This window comes from Balaenoptera ricei, chromosome X (assembly GCF_028023285.1).
Source record: "Balaenoptera ricei isolate mBalRic1 chromosome X, mBalRic1.hap2, whole genome shotgun sequence".
NCBI lineage: Eukaryota > Metazoa > Chordata > Mammalia > Artiodactyla > Balaenopteridae > Balaenoptera > Balaenoptera ricei.
The window spans coordinates 117775205-117796366 of record NC_082660.1 but is presented as its reverse complement, the minus strand read 5'-3'; the positions used below and the strand labels follow the sequence as shown (position 1 = coordinate 117796366).

At 37.5% G+C, this 21162-nt stretch overlaps 1 protein-coding gene across 8 annotated transcripts in view; it reads left to right on the top strand.

Moving 5' to 3' along the window:
* The window catches only part of MBNL3 (muscleblind like splicing regulator 3), a 115070-nt gene that overhangs the window by 23707 nt on the left and 70201 nt on the right, over positions 1-21162 (top strand). The window contains exon 1 of one of the 8 annotated variants that reach the window (XM_059911758.1): positions 3699-3791. The exons of the other annotated variants lie outside the window; for them this stretch is intronic. The gene's annotated coding sequence lies outside the window, so the exon portion shown is untranslated. Of the gene's footprint in view, positions 1-3698; positions 3792-21162 lie in introns of those variants that run through there. 8 annotated transcript variants of the gene reach the window in all.

The window sequence follows — 21162 nt, the reverse complement described above, 5'->3', positions numbered from 1 at the left end:
TTCTTTCAGCCTTTATGGACCAAGTTGTTGCAATGTCCTCATCATTATACTTAGATTACAATTTTATCTTTGTCATTAAATGGAAACATATTAATATTGTGCCCACCAAGAAAGCTTCCTCAGTAGCAATATGTAAATGGGTTAATTATAGCTTTCACATGTATGGTCATTATCAATTTTTAATCTGAAGTTCCCTTAAATAAAATATGTAAGCAGTTAAGTTGGGCTTAGAAATTTACCAACAAGTAGTCTTTATAGCCTACTGTAATTATCTCTAGAAATCATCATGTGTTCAAGTGACTAACTCTCCAAAGCTTGTACTAAGATAAATAAACAGAAGCAGCAATAACCAGTTCCCTTGTATTTCCTAATCATTGGCATGCCTTTTAGTCATATTTTAGATTTAAGGAGGGCTCTGTCTCTCCCTAGGAATCCAAACTATGCTTTCTCTTAGTTGGCTTCCTGGGAAATCTAAGCCTCCCTCTCGCTCAACAACTTAAGTTCCAACAAGCTTTTGTACATCCCTTTACACTGTGCATGTAATGTCAAGGGATCTGAGCATGTGGCATGTGTTAGCAAGCACCTAGCACAAAGTATCAGTGTGACGGTCCAGCAGTATACATCCGTATGGGCATATATTACTGAAATATTTATTGGAATAATTCCTTATTGGTTGGTAAATAGGCACTGACCAGAGCACGCTTTCCACTGCTCACTTCCTGGTCACCCCCATGATTCGGGGGTGGGAAAAAAAGGCAATTCCTAGCAGAGTAGCATCAGTCCTGCTTGGCTTGTGCCCATGCTAGAAGTGTTGTTTAATATTTTGGATATCATTCTTGGCTCATAGCCAATTGTGAGATCTATCCCTTTCCCACCACCCATGCCATTGGAGCTCTAAGACCTTCACTGTCTTTTCATGGACTGTTTCCTCCCAGTTGCATCTTAAATGCTAACTAGCATTCTGAGAGAAGAGTCATATCCCATAAAGAGATGGGGCACTACTTCCAGACCTCAGCTTCTAAACAGACACTTGAGATCTCATGAAAGCCAGATCCTAAAGCTTTTGAACTGTCCTCGTAGAGAAGCCCCCAAGCGCTCCCTAAGAGCATTCCAGAGCCCACGTCATTTGTATTTCAAGACACAAATCTAGCATGTCTTGAGTTAACACCTTACACAGAGCAGTTGTCTGCTATGTTTTCTTTGACTGAATCTGGTTTTGTAAAACAGAGAATTTAATCAGTGGGTTTGTAGGGCAGGTAACAGAGGCAGTTGTACTCTTGAAGTCACAGCTAATAAACACTTGCCAGTGAGGAGGAAGACAGACTATAAAAGTAGGCATAAGGATTCCAAGCACACAGGCATTTGGGACATTTAAAAAGTGCTCAACATTTCCTTCAAGGCATGACTAATGTTTCTCCGTAATGATGACCTAGAATTATCAGAAAAAGTATAACTTTTCTTTTTTTTACTATCTTATGTCTAAGGAAGCAACAAAATTTTAAAAACATTTTAGAAAGATTTGTCTCTAGATAGATGATGAGACAAATATTAATGTTTAAGAGTTTTGTTTTTTGAAATCCCAATTTTATTGAATACCTCCTTGCCCGATAGTGTTCCAATAAATGAGGTGTTATTGTAACAAGACCCTAATGTGAACTTATGGACTTTTGTAGTATCTGATGGGCCAGCAATATTAATAAAAATCATTTGTGATAGAAATTATAGCATTGAGAAAATTACTTTGGGACCAGAATCATTATCATAAAGAGGTAGCTGCTTTCAGCTTAAGCACTTCCAACTTCATAGAGTTTGTTTGTTGGGGGGAAAGAATACAGAATATCAGTCTTCTGTGTCCTCTTTTTCAATGAAATATAATTGAAGAATTATTTTCTCACTAATAGTAGTATAAGGCAGCCTGGTGAAAAAGAGTCTAAAACTGGTATCACCACTGAATTTTGGCATGTGCACCTTTTTTTTTTTTATAAATATGCATTTGTATCTGGAGGGAAAATTATTTTCTTTCATCAGTATCATACACACTCCAAAATATTTGTTCATTGTTTAGAAATAGAAATGTGGGCTAAAAGTAGAATAAAGATGAACACTTTACAATGTTTTCTGAGTTTCAGTTTGCCAGTGGAAGTTTTTCCAAATAACAGTAACACTTTGCTTATGCAAGGATTTTCAAGTTCTGTGTGGATGGAATGCTTGTGCTACCCTGTGTTAGAGGGAGTAATCTCCTGAAAAGAATACCATACAGATGGAAATGTCGCTTGTGTGTGCTTAGCGGAAAACCGCATGCATTTTCTTCAGAAGCAGAGCTTTCAAAGTTTAGTTCAGCTTTGTGTCATTCACAGTATAATGAGCAACAAATATTCTAATTTATTTAAAAGAGTTACTGCTATCATAACAAAATAAATACATAGTAGTTTACAAGATGTGCCCTAAATAGAGTTTTCTAGGTGTGAATATATATACTCAAAGTAATTTACTCGAGGGAGGCTTTTTGATCGGCTCTATGTTAGAATTCGATTTTTACGCTAACATGTATTTGTGAAAACCTATTATGCACTCAGCACTAAAAAGTCTGTTTTAGCTCCCTTTTTTCTGCATTACTCCCTTCCCTTTTCTTTTTTGATCCTGTTTTATCATTTCAGCTTACATCTGCTTTTAGGAAACGGCATTTCTGTTGCATCAGATAGTTTTTAAAGCATGCTCTTCTTACCTCTGCTTAGCATAACTGGTGTATTTGGATAGCAAACACAGTACACCATCTTTAGCAGGTACAGCACTATTCCACTTATTACTAATCGTTTTCCTGATTTTTCTATTGGTATGAATAACCTGGTAAAGAAATGGAATATGGAATGAGTTGTTTTCTCAGGTTTAAGTCTCATTTCTAGTTCCTACTAGATGCGAAAATTGAATGTTCTTCCATTCTTTATGTTATCAACCTTTGCAATTGTAAGGAGCAGATTTTCTTGATTTTAGCTAGCATTATAAGATATATTTAATTTTGAATTTACATTGTAAGATCATCATTTTCCTTTTACTGAGGGCTGTTGATACATTTTGTGAAATACAGTGAACTGTTAAATGGACCTCAACTGTCTGAAACCCACAATCAATAAGAATTTTATCTGCATTTGGTCATCAGGAGAAATAAAATATGAATTTACCAGAGATTATAAGAAAAAAAACTGCCTGTGTTGTAGCCTAAGGTCAATTCATATTCAAGCCAAACCCCAACAGCTTCTATTAACCTTGAGAAGAATTGATGTCCAGGAATGCTGGCCTTTAGCCATTATAATATCTCTAGTAATGAAAGAATGATTTAGTTGGGTTTACTGTATGTTGTTTATTAAGACCAAAAGCAAAAAAAAAAAAAAAAGAGGGCATGTATTGAAAAGATTTCTACCAAAGTGGTTTCTAGTAACCATGACTTTTAAAAAGGATCACCCAGGACTTCCCTGGTGGCACAGTGGTTAAGAATCCGCCTGCCAATGCAGGGGACACGGGTTTGAGCCCTGGTCCGGGAAGATCCCACATGCCGCGGAGCAACTAAGCCCGGGCGCCACAACTACTGAGCCTGTGCTCTAGAGCCCGCGAGCCACGACTACTGAGCCCGTGTGCCACAACTACTGAAGCCCGCGTGCCTAGAGCCCGTGCTCCGCAACAAGACAAGCCACCGCAGTGAGAAGAAGCCCGTGCACCGCAAAGAGTAGCCCCCGCTCGCCACAACTAGAGAAAGCCCATGCACAGCAATGAAGACCCAATGCAGCCAAAGATAAGTAAGTAAATAAATAAATAAACAAATAAAAATAAAAAAATAAAAAGGATCACCCAGTGTTTTTATTAATTGAATCTATTTTATATGAGCTATAGATTTTGGACAATAGCGTGCTTTATCTTTTCATAAAACTGATGAAGAAAAGCTATTTCTTCTCATGCAGCCATTTTTTATGTTCACAATCTAATGCCAGATTATTCTCCTCTTATCCCTTAAAAAAATTTCAGCCAACCTCTTTTTAGGTACAGTGATGGCTGGACCTTTGTTTAATTTACCATCTATACAGATCATGTTTGTTTGATTATGAATGAGAAATCCACTCATTTTCTAAATCTTATCCATTGATAGCAATTGCTGTGCAATTGATTCAGCTGTAATAATATGAATGTATTTTAAATACTACCAAAGTGAGAAAAGCAGTTATTGTAAAGGCATGGCCTTAGTTATTTGGTGACATTTTTGAGATATTACATATTTCTTCCTAAATTATGCTTGTACAGCTAGCCTTATGCAGGCAAGCCACTATGCTTGCAATTCTGTTAGCTGCCACTAGGTCGTGCCTGTTTGTAAATTGTAACCATCTGGGCTTCCCACACGTGAATAACAGCGAGAATAGGTTTATAGTACACAAGTGAATCAGATTTTTTTCAATGAAAATTAATTATTAAAATGGTCAATATAAATATTCCATCAGTTACCTATTATAGACAGGTTGATACACCATTTTTAGTAATATTTAAGGAAATGAAAGTGCATGACTATGAGTACCTTTCTCCCATCAAACTTTGTTATTAATAACCTCATATGCTTTCTTTGGTTTTTTCCTTTAGGGAGAATTTTTCTCTTCCTTTTAACTTTGTGTATTAAGATGCTTTAGGCTATATGCCTTTATACAGCTTCCCGTAGGCTTTCTGCTTATAGCTTTCTCTTCTACTGCCCTAGTTAATTGCTTTGCTGCTAGTTCTAGTTGCCCTAAATGACGAAGGTCTGATTTCTTTAGGTCTCAGGTGAAGTATTATTTCTTGGCACTTTTTATATAGGAAAGAACCATGTCATGTATTCAGTACAGTCTCACTAAGTTTAGCCCCTTTTTAGCCAGCAGTCGTAAGATTCTATCCCTTACCCCAACAACACACACACACACACACACACACACACACACACACAAACACACACAGCCCGAGTGCGTGCACCCTTCCCTCCCTTCATGCACTGGTTTCCAGCAGTATAATATACACATGTAGATAAGTGGCTGTAACTTCGTTTGGTCTCTGAAAAATCCCATGGTGGTCTCTCTTCCACCAGCTAGCTGCCAGCCACTGTCACTAATTCTAACTCCTGCTTTCCTTTGGACTTTGATGTTGGATTGTTTTAAAAGCTAATTTGCATCAAATAGTAAAGATTATCTATTAACTTCCCTAGCAAGTTCCTGGCAGTTTTATAGTCTGCTTTGTAAAAAGACGCCATTACTCTATTTCTTCTGAACCTTTGAAAGCATTTATTTCAACTTCCCTTTCAATAAGTAGAATGGTTTTAAGTAGAGACATAGTGGCTTCAGTTCTTATGATCACATGTGTTCTCATGCTGTGAAAATTAAGAGTTTAAATAAGAGAAAGAAGAGAGAGAGAGAGAATGATACTGATGGAGGAAAGGAAGAAGGGAGGAGAGAGAGACACAGAGAGAGAGACAGACAGACAGACAGAGAAACAGAGAAAGAAAGAAAGAAAGAAAGATATTAAAACTTCTCCAAGATGTAGAACAAAGTATTCAATTTTGGTTGTTAGAACTGAGCTCCTGTGCTGGCTGTGTCACTAACTTTCTTGTAACTGTGACCAAGTGATTTATCATTTATAGTCCTGTTATCTTGTCTGGAAAATGAAGGAATTGGCCTGTAGATCATCATTGCCCACATCGTGAGTCTGTGACTCAGGCTCGTATTAAAGCAAAAATGTGGGGAATGTATCTTAGCTTCAGGTCTGCTTGAGTTCATGACTAAACAACTCAACGACCAATAAAAAGCACAGATTTTTATGCATTATAAAAATGTATAGGTTCACTCTTTCTCATCTCCTTTCCTGCATTGCCTGGACCTGCTGCTATCAAGGCAGTGCTTCACATTTGGGAGACACTGGTAGATATAGCACTTTCATATTCACACTAAAGGAAAACAGGAACCCTGGGGTGCTTATTTCTTTCATTCACATAGGCACAGTCATTCTGATTTACAAGAAATATTACCTTTGGATAAGAGAGAGTATTCTAAGAGGGCACAGCTTGTCTCTGTATTTCTAGGAGTTTGTGGTTATAAAGCAAGGGACATTCAGAACTTAGTCGTATGCTACCTCTAATAATTTGGAGAGGTGAGGTTGTCTCCTCAAATAGATTATAAACTCCTTGAGGGAAGAGAATCTATCTTATATGCATTTTTTTGTCACTCAAAGACCAAATGCAGTGCTATGCACATAGCCTACAAGTTAGCAATGCACTTCCTCTCTCTGATAAAAAGTTACTGACTCATGGCATCTTAGCCTCGTATGGTGATTTTGATGTTTCTAGTCCAACTTCCCATGCAGTGTGATAGAAACCCAGTGCAGAGGAGCGCACCACCTAGCGAAGCAGGTCAATGCACTGTTGGACAGCCCAAGCTCTGAGTTGGTCCTTCACTGTGTTGAGCTAACATGTGTCTCTCTCTGTACTCTATATTTTCACCCCTAGATCCTTCTGGAGAAACAGAAAACAAGTCAACTGCTTGCCTTTATATTGTTCATCTCCATAGTTCCTCATTTCCTAAGTATTTAGATAAGGAACTTGATGGCTTCAGAGTAAATACATAGCAAAACATTAAAAAATTATTTTTAGTCATTGTAGTCATGGGAAGAGGTTTGTGAGATTCCTATTTCCATATTGAACAAAATGAATTCTGATGATTTATTTCAGAAGCACTTTTTAGTGCCAAGCACTCTTCAGAGTGCTTTATAAATATTAACACACTTTAATCTACAATCCAACCCTGTGAGATTAATACTGTCTTTGACACCATTTTATGGATGAGGAAACTGAAGTACAGTTGATTTAGATAACTTGCCCAAGGTCTTTCAACTGGTAAGAGGTAAGATTATGAACAAGGGCTTCTTGTTCCAAAATCCTATTCTCAACCACTATGCAATGATGGGATATCTTTTAGGGTTTTTTTAAATTTGTTTTTTAAGCTGGGTCATGTAATTTTTTTCTCTTTTTCATTCTCATAAATTAGTACCTAGCTGTTTAAAGTTTCCAATTTTTCATGAGACTTATTTAAAATTAAGTTTCCTTTTTAAAGGTCTGGAAAAGGTACTGCTTAAAGATCTTTCCTTTATTGTTTGTTTTTGCCACCTTGAAGCACTATACCTTTATTTTGATTATATAAAGCTTTTTCCAATTTAGTTAACTGATGTTGCTAATATCTGGGAAAGTTCTACTCCAGTCTCTAAGGATGCTGTTACATCAGCTCTGTTTTCTGTCCCTAGGGAAGCTCTACTTTTTTCCATCTAGGTCCTTTGCACTCTCCTACACTGAATTTATTTAAATGTTTGCTTTGGCTCAAGCCTAAAACATCAAATAAATACCATAATTTGCTCATTTATATATTTTTCACTTTCTTTAAATTCCTAACAACTGGCCTACCATGTCTAAAACCAGTTCTATGTCATTAACCTGGATCTTGGATTTATGGAGTGCCTACCTCACACCAGGGATTTTCACATCTGTCCTATGATTTAATCCTGCAAGGAAACTGAGATGCTGAGGTTAAATATCTTGACCAAGAGTCAAATCCAGGTCTTTGTGATTCTAAAGCTCATTTTATACAGTACAGAACAACTAGCCTTTCTTCACTTCCCTGAGCTTTAGTTTTCTCATCTGTGCAATGAAAATAAATGGATTGAGAGCCTATTAAGCGTGAGGTACCAGGCCAGGTCCTGCGCAAAAGTGGTTCACAGAAATAGCTACACAACTATGACATAATAGGCTTGTGGTGGAGAGTTCTGTTTGAGCACCCGGTGATGCCTTCTTCTTGGTAGAGGTGAGAAGCTGCCCCTAGAGGAAAAAGTGAGATTTCTCCCTTTCTAAAGAAGCACACTCTATAATTCTATTCTACCATAAAATAGATACATTGAAAAAAATCATGTTGTACTCTTCTTTCTATAAACAGGTTTATTAAGTGTGTGGCATCACAATTATAGTTTGCTAGACTACTAAAGTCCATGAGAAGAGGAACCATGTCCAGTGCCTTGTATATAGTACTTAATACATATTTGGAGGATGAATGAAGGAAAAAAGACATTTTTGTAAATATATGGACTCTTACCTACACACGACTGACAATTCAAAGATTTTTTAATGAGTAACTACTATCTTATGCCTACTGCCACCTCTATTATTTATATAATTTTCAACTCAGCTAACACTTATTGAGAACCTAGTTGTGCTAGGTACTGTGCTAGGGAAGGTAACAGTGAACGTACCTACAGTTCTAGCAATGTTTAATTCAAATTAGCATTGTTCTTGAATGCAGTTGTAGAATGTAGAACAGTTTTAATAGAATGGTGGAGATGGAAGCCATCTTGTAGTGAGTGCAGGAGTGATTGAGAGTGAGGAAGAGGAGGAATCATTTGGAAGATATTCCAGCAATGAAGGCTTAGGAAGCCTTCCTTGAGAGAGAGGCAGAGCTGAACTGTAGAAAAGTTGCATGCATGTTAGTGGAAGAGACAGAATTGCAGCTCAAGAGATAATGGGAAGGGCTTCCCTGGTGACACAGTGGTTAAGAATCCGCCTGGTTCGAGCCCTGGTCTGGGAAGATCCCACATGCTGTGGAGCAACTAATCCCGCGAGCCACAACTACTGAGCCCGCATGCCACAACTACTGAAGCCTGCGCCCCTAGAGCCCGTGCTCCACAACAAGAGAAGCCACCGCAATGAGAAGCCCGCACACAGCAACAAAGAATAGCCCCCGCTCGCTGCAACTAGAGAAAGCCCGTGCACAGCAACGAAGACCCAACACAGCCAGACAAAAATAAATAAATAAATTTATTTATTTATTTATTTTTTTATGGCTGTGTTGGGTCTTCGTTTCTGTGCGAGGACTTTCTCCAGTTGCGGCAAGCGGGGGCCACTCTTCATCGCGGTGCGCCGGCCTCTCATTATCGCGGCCTCTCTTGTTGCGGAGCACAGGCTCCAGACGCGCAGGCTCAGTAGTTGTGGCTCACGGGCCCAGTTGCTCCGCGGCACGTGGGATCCTCCCAGACCAGGGCTCGAACCCGTGTCCCGTGCATTGGCAGGCAGACTCTCAACCACTGCGCCACCGGGGAAGCCCTAAATTTATTTTTTAAAAAAAGAGAGATAATGGGAAGATTCCTGAGAAACATGGTCACACATGGAGTGAATGAGTTCCTGAGGATATTATGGTTTGGCCTATTCATCAGTAACCTTGTGGGCCTAAACATAAGGTTTTTTAAAATGAAAGTTATATAACATCTGGATTCCTGAAATCATGTCATCTATCCACTAAGATGATCTTTTCCAAATTTGTTTGAAATTTTGAAAATAAAATGCAAACACGAGGAGCTGTGGCTTATCTGTGTTTATACCCTTGACATCTAGTTATGTGGCCCCGAAGTTAGTCCTTAATAAATGTTTGTTTGAAGAATGTATTTATGAAAGAGAAATTATGGAGAACTACTATCAATATGTATTCAATAACTGGATATGAGCCATCTACCTGAATGGTTTAGAGTCCTTCATTTAATTGCCTGAAGGTAATGAGCTAGATTTGATCTTTCAGGATTACTTGTAACTCTAGCGTTCTTAAAGTCTTTATCCTTTGATGAACGAGTCTTGTTTGACTTTTGACAAACCTAATAACCGAAGCTGTATTGTTTCAGTGATTACTAATGTGAAAGTTGTTTTGTTCCTTGAGGCTTGAATGGTTTTAGTGGAACAAGTACATGTGATTGATGATATCATCCATATTTGGACCCTGGGAATTTAAGTTCAGTTTTCTGTCAGTGTGAGTTGAAGAAGTTTCTATTATGCTGAGAACTTTATGATCTTTTGTGAGATATACTGTTATTTAAGATAGAATCAAGGCATTTTGGTTTCCTTCACTGATATATTGAATTATATGGCAGTCCAATTTAATCATTTTAGTCATTCAGTACTTGGTGATATAGATGATATCATGTTAACCTAATTTCCTCATCATTCCTAAAAGGTATACTCACATGATTTTAAATTGATGAACATAACATGGTAACTACAGTATAGAATTTTATCAGTTTTAATGGGATTCCATTCACCTGAGTATAAATGTAAATGCTCTCTTTAATCCAATATTTAAGCCATTACTCCTTCTCCTTCTCCTCCTCCTCCTCCTTTTTTTGCTTGGCCATTTAAAAATGAGTTCATTTTTTGAATGATTCTTATCTATAGGTATTTTCCTATTTTCCATATATGTTGGTGCTTACCTTAGTGTACAGACTTCCTTGCTGGTTTGACTTCAGCATTTTCCTTGAGTTTTATTTTCAAATCCTGCTTTCTTTTCAGGCTCTTACTCAGATCATGTCGTGAAAGCCTCATGTGGAGAAATCATTTTTATTTTGTCTTCTCCTTTTGATTTGCATACTCCAGGTTTTGATATAACAAGCTTACAAATTAGCAACAGAGAGAGCTTTAATAGGTGCTGGCTACTTTGCTGTAGTATTATAGCTTCACAGTTTTTTCATAATTTCTCAGTCTTGGTTCAAAGTTTTCACTTTGATTTGGATAACCATTTTTTTTTTGTAGAGAGTTTTATTATTGGGGGAGGGATTTAGTATGCCCAAAGGCTTTTATGCTTCCCTTCTGCCAGCTGGATGCCAGATTTCTGGACCACATGTTCTTTTGAATGGGTGATTTTAAACCCAATGTGTCAAGCATTTTCTAACTTATTTGCCAGACATGCATGAAAAGATATATTCAAAAAATTATAAGCAATTCAGGATCCTCTGGCTTCCATGGATAGGAAGTAATGAGCTTTCATATTGTAATTACAGGAAGCTGGGAAGAAAATTGAGAAACTGGAGATTTTTAAATTAGTGCCCATAGCTCTATTATTATGACATCTGAGAACTTTAAATATTGAAAAACTCAATACCACTATTTGGTGACAAGTCTGGAACTGAGATTTGTGACAGATTTTGTTTTGAAATTAGACTTTAACATTGCTCCTTAATATTATCTACTTCATAGAGTATTGGGATGATTGAATGAGATAATGAATATAAAACTCTTAACACAGTGTCTGGCACAGAATACGAGCTCCATAAATGTTAAGTATTATTAACCTCTAGAAATACCAGTTGTTTAATAACTAAGATCCCACTTTAGAATACATCATTAAATCTGCTCAGCAAAGCAAATTTATCCTTCTTATTGTGTTTTAGTGGTTATTTTGTGAACCCTAAACTCACTTTTGGAATTTTTACTCAATAAAATTCCCAGTGTCTCAATTGATTCGAAATTGATATAGAGAATATTCTTAATGGAATAGTTGGTATGTACATTTATCCTGACCACAGAGGATAGCAGGAGAAATGGACTCTCATAGGTAGAAATAGGAAAAGAGAAGCCAAAACCAAACATTTGGTTAGCAGGAGAAATATGCCAGATCATATGTTTTGGCTAGCCAACAGACTGTGGCCAGGAGGGTCAGTCAGATGGTTATAAGCAGGTAAACTGAGTCTGATTCTAAAAGGTTAAATTAAAGAAGAAATTAAAGAAGAACAGGTAGACCATCGTAGAAAAGTAGTCTAAAGTTTGTCTACAGTAGAGAGGCAGTTGGGACAAAATCATGTGTGTAAAGAAGGTGGTGTTCTCTGAAACTGAAAGAGGGTGTCAAGGCAGTTGCACTGAAATTAATGGAAGACACAGACTCACAGGGGTCAATAAATCCTTATATCAGTGGCAAGGGACTGCCTTTCCCCAGGGATTCAAAGCTTCAGAGAGTGCCCTTCTGGTTTTCAGCAATGTGAAATTCATCCATAGCCAGGAATTAAGCTCAAACATGGATATGTGTTGTCAGTGAAAGAAACTAAATGAATCAGGACAATTGGGTTAAACTTTGGGGATCTGCCCACCCATTCTGACCGCAGATGGACAAGATATCAGATATGATGAAATCGGACCATGCGCTCTTCATGTGTACACTAACAGTTTCAGGCATTTTAGCCAAGTAGATGAACCTTTCTGGGCCACTGTTCAAGGTTGAAGTAATCAATAGGTTACTTTGCTCCTCACTGGCTTTGATAATTCTTTTTATTTTATTTTATGTGTTTATTTTATTTATTTATTTTTGGCTGCGTTGGGTCTTTGTTGCTGCGCGGGCTTTCTCTACTTGCAGCGAGCGGGGGCTACTCTTCGTTGCGGTGCACGGGCTTCTCATTGCAGTGGCTTCTCGTTGCAGAGCACGGGCTCTAGGAGCACTGGCTTCAGGAGTTGTGGCTCTCGGGCTCTAGAGCTCAGGCTCAGTAGTTGTGGCGCACAGGCTTAGTTGCTCCGCGGCATGTGGGATCTTCCCAGACCAGGGATCGAACCCGTGTCCCCTGCATTGGCAGGCGGATTCTTAACCACTGCACCACCAGGGAAGCCCTGGCTTTGATAATTCTGCTGTGACCACATTTACAGTTATTTGGGGTATTTTCATATTTGATGTGGGCTTGATTTTTCTATACCTTCCTTTTTAAAATCTGAAATCTGGATTTAAATTATACACCTTACAGAAGTAGGAACATAAGTTATTTCCCCATTTATTGAGGCAAACCAGAGTTGAAATTGATAGATTTCACAGAATTGTTCTTATAGAAGATGAGTATTACATTTCAGGGTTTAGGTGTTGCTTTCCATTTTCATGGTACAATTAGAGCAATCTTCTTCCTGGCTCCCCTCTGCTTCGGGGGTTTTGTAATCTTTCCTTTGAGACTTGTTGAGATTGACTGAATGATAGAAGAGAACTATTCTATCTGGGCCAGGAAGACAACTTTATAATGACAGTATTATAGTTACACACCTTTCTTTAGTGTTAGCAAGGGCATTGACTACTTGTCCAAAATTCAGTTAAAAGATGTTAAAAAGACAGCCTGTTTTACATTTTCTCTAAATTTTTCTATAAAGAAACACCCATAATTTCCAATCCAGTATAAATCACTCTGAAATATCAAGAGAAAAATGGAATTCTTATTTTAGAGGCTGTTAAGGATACTCTCAGGCCAGTGTGAAATGTAGAACTTAAGATTCTGACCTGTCTGTGCTCCGAACTCTTCACTCCTAATTCTTTTTTTAAAATTCAATTTATTTAAACAAACAAAAATATTCATCCATTTCTCCCACTCCCATCCCCCACCTCTGGCAGCCACCGATCTGTTCTCTATATGTATGAACACTTGGATTTTATATGTGTGTGTGTGTGTGTGTGTGTATTTTTTTCCCACATGTAAGAGAAACCATATGGTATTTGTCTTTCTCTGTCTGACTTATTTCACTTACCATAAAGCCCTCAAGGTCCATCCATGTTGTCACAAATGGGAAGATTTCATTCATTTTTATGGCTGATAATATTCCATTATATATACATATATATCACAATTTCTTTATCCATTCATCCATCCATGGACACTTGGGTTGTTTCCATACCTTGGCTACTGTAAATAATGCTGCAGTGAACACGGAGGTGCATATATCTTTTCAAACTAGTGTTTTCGTTTTCTTTGAATAAATACCCAGAAGTGGGATTGCTGTATCATATGGTAGTTCTATTTTTAATTTTTTGAAAAACCTCCATACTGGTTTTCATGGTGTCTGTACCAATTTACATTCCCACCAACAGTGCACTAGGATTCCCTTTTCTCCACATCCTCACCAACATTTGTTATTTCTAGTCTTTTTGATAATAGCCATTCTGACTGGTGTGAGGTGGTATCTCATTGTGGTTTCTCTGATGGTTAATGTTGTAGAGCATCTTTTCATGTATCTGTTGGCCATCGGTATATCCTCTTTGGAAAAATGTCTATTCATATCTTCTGTACATTTTAAAATCAGATTATTTGGGGTTTTTTTGCTATTGAATTGTATGAGTTCTTTATATATTTTGGATATTAGCCCTTTATCAGATATATGCTTTGCAAATATTTCCTCCCATTCAGTAGGTTGCCTTTTTATTCCATTGGTGGTTTCCTTTGCTGTGCAGAAGCTTTTTATTTCGATGTATTGCTGTGCAGAAGCTTTTTATTTCGATGTAGTCCTACTTGTTTATTTTTGCTTTTGTTGCGTTCATTTTTGGTGTCAGATTCAAAAAAATCATTGCCAGGACCTATGTCAAGGGGCTTATTACCACCTGTGTTTTCTTCTAGGAGTTTTATGGTTTCAGGTCTTATACTCACATCTTTAATCCATTTTGAGTTAGTTTTTGTGTGTGGTGTAAGATAGTGGTTTAGTTTCGTTATTTTGCATGTGGCTGTCCAATTTTCCCAGCACTGTTTATTGAAGACACTACCCTTTCCTCACTGTACATTCTTGGCTTCTTTAGTCATAAATTAACTGACCATATATGAGTGGGTTTATTGATGGGCTGTCTATTCTGTTCCATTGATCTATGTATCTGTTTTTATGCCAATACCATTACTTACTATAGCTTTGTAATATAGTTTGAAATTAAGGACCACGGTGTGGTGCCTCCAGCTTTGTTCTTTCTCAAGATTGCTTTGGCTACTTGGGGTCTTTTATGGTTCCATATAAATTTTAGGACTGTTTTTCTATTTTTGTAAAAAATCTCATTGGAATTTTGGTAGGGATTGTATTGAACCTGTATATTGCTTTGGCTAGTATGGATGTTTTAACAATATTAATTCTTTCAATCCATGTGCACAGAATATCTTTTCATTTATTTCTGTCTTCTTCAACTTCTTTCATTAATGTCTTATAGTTTTCAATATATAGGTCTTTTACCTCCTTGGTTAAATTTATTCCAAGGTATTTTCTTTTTGATGCAATGGTAAATAGGATTGTTTTCTTTTTTTTTTTTAACATCTTTATTGGAGTATAATTGCTTTGCCATGGTGTGTTAGTTTTTGCTTTATAACAAAGTGAATCAGTTATACATATACATATGTCCCCATATCTCTTTCCTCTTGCGTCTCCCTGCCTCCCACCCTCCCTATCCCACCCCTCTAGGTGGTCACAAAGCACCGAGCTGATCTCCATGTGCTATGCGGCTGCTTCCCACTAGCTATCTATCTTATGTTTGGTAGTGTATATATGTCCATGCCACTCTCTCACTGTCCCAGCTTACGCTTCCCCCTCCCTGTATCCTCAAGTCCATTCTCTAGTAGGTCTGCATCTTTATTCTCATCTTGCTCCTAGGTTCTTCTGACCATTTTTTTTTTTAGATTCCATATATAGGTGTTAGCATACGGTATTTGTTTTTCTCTTTCTGACTTACTTCACTCTGTATGACAGACTCTAGGTCCATCCACCTCACTACAAATAACTCAGTTTCGTTCCTTTTTATGGCTAAGTAATATTCCATTGTATATATGTGCCACATCTTCTTTGTCCATTCATCTGCCGATGGACACTTAGGTTGCTTCCATGTCCTGGCTATTGTAAATAGAGCTGCAATGAACATTTTGGTACATGACTCTGTTTGAATTATGGTTTTCTCAGGGTATATGCCCAGTAGTGGGATTGCTGGGTCGTATGGTAGTTCTATTTGTAGTTTTTTAAGGAACCTCCATACTGTTCTCCATAGTGGCTGTATCAATTTACATTCCCACCAACAGTGCAAGAGGGTTCCCTTTTCTCCACACCCTCTCCAGCATTTATTGTTTGTAGATTTTTTGAAGATGGCCATTCTGACCGGTGTGAGATGATATCTCATTGTAGTTTTGATTTGCATTTCTCTAATGATTAATGATGGTTGAGCATTCTTTCATGTGTTTGTTGGCAATCTGTATATCTTCTTTGGAGAAATGTCTATTTAGGTCTTCTGCCCATTTTTGGATTGGGTTGTTTGTTTTTTTGATATTGAGCTGCATGAGTTGCTTGTAAATTTTGGAGATTAATCCTTTGTCAGTGGCTTCATTTGCAACTATTTTCTCCCATTCTGAGGGCTGTCTTTTCGTCTTGTTTATGGTTTCCTTTGCTGTGCAAAAGCTTTTAAGTTTCATTAGGTCCCATTTGTTTATTTTTGTTTTTCTTTCCATTTCTCTAGGAGGTGGGTCAAAAAGGATCTTGCTGTGATTTATGTCATAGAGTATTCTGCCTATGTTTTCCTCTAAGAGTTTGATAGTGTCTGGCCTTACATTTACGTCTTTAATCCATTTTGAGTTTATTTTTGTGTATGGTGTTAGGGAATGTTCTAATTTCATTCTTTTACATGTAGCTGTCCAGTTTTCCCAGCACCACTTATGGAAGAGGCTGTCTTTTCTCCACTGTATATTCTTGCCTCCTTATCAAAGATAAGGTGACCATATGTGCGTGGGTTTATCTCTGGGCTTTCTATCCTGTTCCATTGATCTATATTTCTGTTTTTGTGCCAGTGCCATACTGTCTTGATTACTGTAGCTTTGCAGTATAGTCTGAAGTCAGGGAGCCTGATTCCTTCAGCTCCGTTTTTCTTTCTCAAGATTGCTTTGGCTATTCGGGGTCTTTTTTGTTTCCATACAAATTGTGAAATTTTTTGTTCTAGTTCTGTGAAAAGTGCCAGTGGTAGTTTGATAAGGATTGCATTGAATCTGTAGATTGCTTTGGGTAGTAGAATCATTTTCACAATGTTGTTTCTTCCAATCCAAGAACATGGTATATCTCTCCATCTATTTGTATTATCTTTAATTTCTTTCATCAGTGTTTTATAATTTTCTGCCTACAGGTCTTTTCTCTCCTTAGGTAGGTTTATTCCTAGGTATTTTATTCTTTTTATTGCAATGGTAAATGGCAGTGCTTTCTTAATTTCACTTTCAGATTTTTCAGCATTAGTGTATAGGAGTGCAAGAGATTTCTGTGCATTAATTTTGTATCCTGCTACTTTAGGATTGTTTTCTTAATTTCTCTTTCTGATACTTCATTTTTAGTGTATAGAAACACAGCAGACTTTTGTGTATTGAATCTGTATCCTGCAACTTTACTGAATTCACTTATTTGTTTTAGGAGTTTTCTGATGGAATCTTTAGAGTTTTCTATATGTAATATCATGTCATCTGCAAATAGTGACAGTTTTACTTCTTCCCATCCTATTTGGATTTCTTTTATTTCTTTTTCTTGCATAATTGCTCTGGATAGGATTCCCAATACTATGTTGAATAAAAGTTTCTGAAAATGGGCATCCTTGTCTGGCTCCTGATATTAGCAGAAAAGCTTTAAGCTTTCAACCATTGAGTATGATGTTAGTTGTGGGCTTGTTATATATGGCCTTTACTGTGTTCCTCTCTACCCACTTTGTTGAGAGTTTTTATCATAAATGGGTGTTGAATTTTGTCAAATGCTTTTTCTGCATTTGTTGAGATGATCATATGATTTTTATCCTTCATTTTGTTAACGTTGTGTACCACATTGACTGATTTGCAGATGCTGAACCATCTTTCCATCCCTGGAATAAATCCCACTTGATCTTGGAGTATGAACCTTTTAATATATTGTTGAATTCAGTTTCCTAATATTTTGTTGAGAATTTTTGTATCTGTGTTCATCAGGGAAATTGGCCTGTAATTTTCCTTGTGGCATTTTAAAATTTATTTATTTATTTATTTTTGGTTGCGTTGGGTCTATGTTGCTGCGTGTGGGCTTTCTCTAGTTGCGGCGGGCGGGGGCTACTCTTTGTTGTGGTGTGCAGGCTTCTCATTGTGGTGGCTTCTCTTGTTGCGGAGCACGGGCTCTAGGCGCACAGGCTTCAGTAGTTGTGGCACGTGGGCTCTAGAGCGCAGGTCTTCAGTAGTTGTGGCGCACGGGCTTAGTTGCTCCACGACATGTGAGATCTTCCTGGACCAGGGCTCGAACCCATGTCCCCTGCATTGGCAGGCGGATTCTTAACCACTGTGCCACCAGGGAAGTCCTGTTGTGGCATTTTTGACTGGTTTTGATATCAGGGTAATGCAGACCTTGTAAAATGAGTTTGGAAGAGTTCCATTCTCTTCTATTTTTTTGGAAGCGTTTGAGAAGGATTGATATTAATTCTTTGAATGTTTGGTAGAATTCACCAGTGAAGCCATCTGGTCCTGGACTTTTGTTTGTTGGGAGGCTTTTGATTACTGATTTGATCACCTTACTTGTTATTGGTCTGTTCTGGTTTTCTATTTCATCATGATTTGGACTTAGGAGGTAGTATGTTTCTAGGAATTTATCCAGTATTTCTAGATTGTCCAATTTGTTAGCATATAATTCCTCATAGTAGTCTCATAATCCTTTGTATTTCTGTGACATCAGTTGTAATATCTACTCTTTTATTTCTGATTTTGAGTCCTCTCCCTTTTTTTTCTTGATGAATAATTCTTTACTAAAGCACCCAGCTTTCCAATTAACTCTAGGCAGTTAGCTTACAGATATAAGTCACAGTCGTGTATAATATGAATGTGAAATAATGCCTCTAGCAACAGTAACTTCAGACATAGAGGATAGAACTCTTGTGTATACTTGCTTAAGAAATTTACTTTCCCAGAAAACTCCCTTCAAGTCTTACTAGAACTTTTGGCATTGATGTATTATTAAATTACTTGGTCCTTGAAATCAGGGTACCTTTGGTCCTCTCCCAACTTTTTTAGCCATAAAACTTTTTTCCTCTATCCTTTTACTAGTCTTATAAGTGCTCCTAATAAGGATTGGAGGCTTTGTACTGAGATTGAGAATCTGAATTTATTGGGCATAATACCAGTGATGAAGTCAGGTAAGGAAGCCCTCACTGGATGCTTACTAGATACAGTGATGAATCCCTTTACATGATCAAATCACTTAGATGCTACTTTAGTTTACCTCTCTGACAAATAGTCATACTTATGTGACTCACAAATTTGACTAGAGAGTTACTTGAGCTGTTCATAAGTATTTAAAGGATAAATAAACATTTTGTGATAGCTTCTGATGATTGTTTTCCAATGTGTGTGTGTGTGTGTGTTGGTGAATAGTGAATGTTCAACCAAATCTTATCAGTGAGTAAATTGGCCCTGAAAATTGAATTGAGTTCAATTCAGTGTGTACTTTGGGAGGAGCATGAACACTTTCCAGCCACTGGGGTGCTGGTTAAAGTCCTGTAGCAGGAATTTACAGGATGCCATTACAGCCAAAAAGTTGCTATCTAAATTTAACTCCTGGCATGAGCTTGTTCTGTAACAAAATCTAACTGAAAAAAAGAAATTCTTGCTGAAATTTCAACTACATTTTTAAAAGGAATGTACCTTGCAGAGAGTAAGACTGAAAAACATTTGAGTCACTTCGTAAAATAGGAATACAGTTATGTGTCCTTAATGATGGAGGTCATTGATAAATGTGTAATTAGCAAAATGAAAGCAAGAAGCTGCACTTTTCAATTTGTTTCTTTACCCACTTTTCATGGCAGCCTGACTTGAATCACTGCCTGTCCTGTCCTCACAGAGCCTGTGAACTAGAGAAACACTCTGACGTCCACCCACTTCTCTCTCATCTTTTGTTCTTCCAGAGTATGTCAGATGCGTAAACTTTGCTCTGATTGTGTGTTGTGGGCTCCTTAAATAAAACAATTTTGCAAGGGCAGATCATTGTTACCATACTGCATTTATGGCCACTAAGTTTCTACTCTGCTTAAAATCTTTGAGAGCGGCTCCTATTTCTATAATAAACATTACAGTCCTTGAGCCATTTTCAAGGATCTTCAGAAACAACCCACACATGATTTCTCTTCCACAGTATGAACCTGCCATCCTAGCCCGCCCATGTCTGCTCACCATCCTACAAATACCTGATACCTAATCTTCTCATCTCATCCTCATTTGTGCTGTTCCTCTTTCCAGGAAGTCTCTCTGCCCCTCCACCGTCACCTAGGTCCTTATCATTCTTTAAGGCCCAGCTCCACTTTCTCCTCTTGGAAAACTCCCTTGACAACTTCAGGCCTGAGTGACATCCTCTTCTCAGAACTCTCCTCACATTTGTTGTTAATGTTACTGAATTTTGCTCTTAATTGTCTACATTGTTTGCTTTTATTTCATATTATGTTGTTCTTGTCTCCCCAACTCGAAAGAGTTTTCTTGAGTACACAGGCAGTGTTTTAAAGCTCGTCTGGTTCCCCAGAAGCATGTGACACAAGTTTGTGCATATTGTTGGTGGACACAATAAATGTTTGTTGATTAACTGACACTTTCCCACACGAACATTTTCATTTCATTTATTTATTTATTTATTTATTGAGATATAGCTGATTTACGATATTATAAAAGTTTCAGGTATACAAGTGATTCACAATTTTTAAAAGATTATACTCCGTTTATAGATATATAAAATATTGGCTATATTCCCTGTGCTGTACAATATATCCTTGTAGCTTATTTTATACGTAATAGTTTGTACTTCTTAATCCCCTACCCTTATCTTGCCCCTCCCCCCTTTCCTCTCCCCACTGGCAACCACTAGTTTGTTCTATATATCTGTGAGTCTATTTCTTTTTTGATACATTCACTAGTGTGTCTTATTTTTTAAATTCCACATATAAGTGGTAACATACAGTATTTATCTTTCTCTGACTTATTTCAGCAAGCATAATACCCTTTAAGTCCATCCATGTTGTTGCAAATGGCAACATTTCATTCTTTTTAATGGCTGAGTAGTATTCCATTGTATATTGTATACTATATCTTCTTTATCCATTCATCTGTTGATGGACACTTAGGTTGCTTCCATATCTTGGCTATTATAAATAATACTCCTCTGAACATTGGGGTGCATGTATCTTTTCAAATTAGTGTTTTCATTTCTTGGGATATATGCCCAGGAGTGGGATTGCTGAATCATATGGTAGTTCTATTTTTAGTTTTTTGAGGAACCTTCGTACTGTTCTCCATAGTGGCTGTACCAATTTACATTCCCATTAACAGTGTACAAGGGTTCCCTTTTCTCCACATCCTCACCAACATTTGTTATTCCACATGAACATTTTTAAAGACCTCATTTGCTTGAATTTTAGGGAATCATAATAGGTATTTGTTAAATGGATAAAATGAATGATGGATATGATTTTTTATTTATTTTCGCCACCCCCCCATCCCCATTCGTGGCCAACCAATTGAATGTATGATTCTCAGGACAGGGATTTAATCTTGTTCAACTTTGCATCCCCAGCACCTAGATCA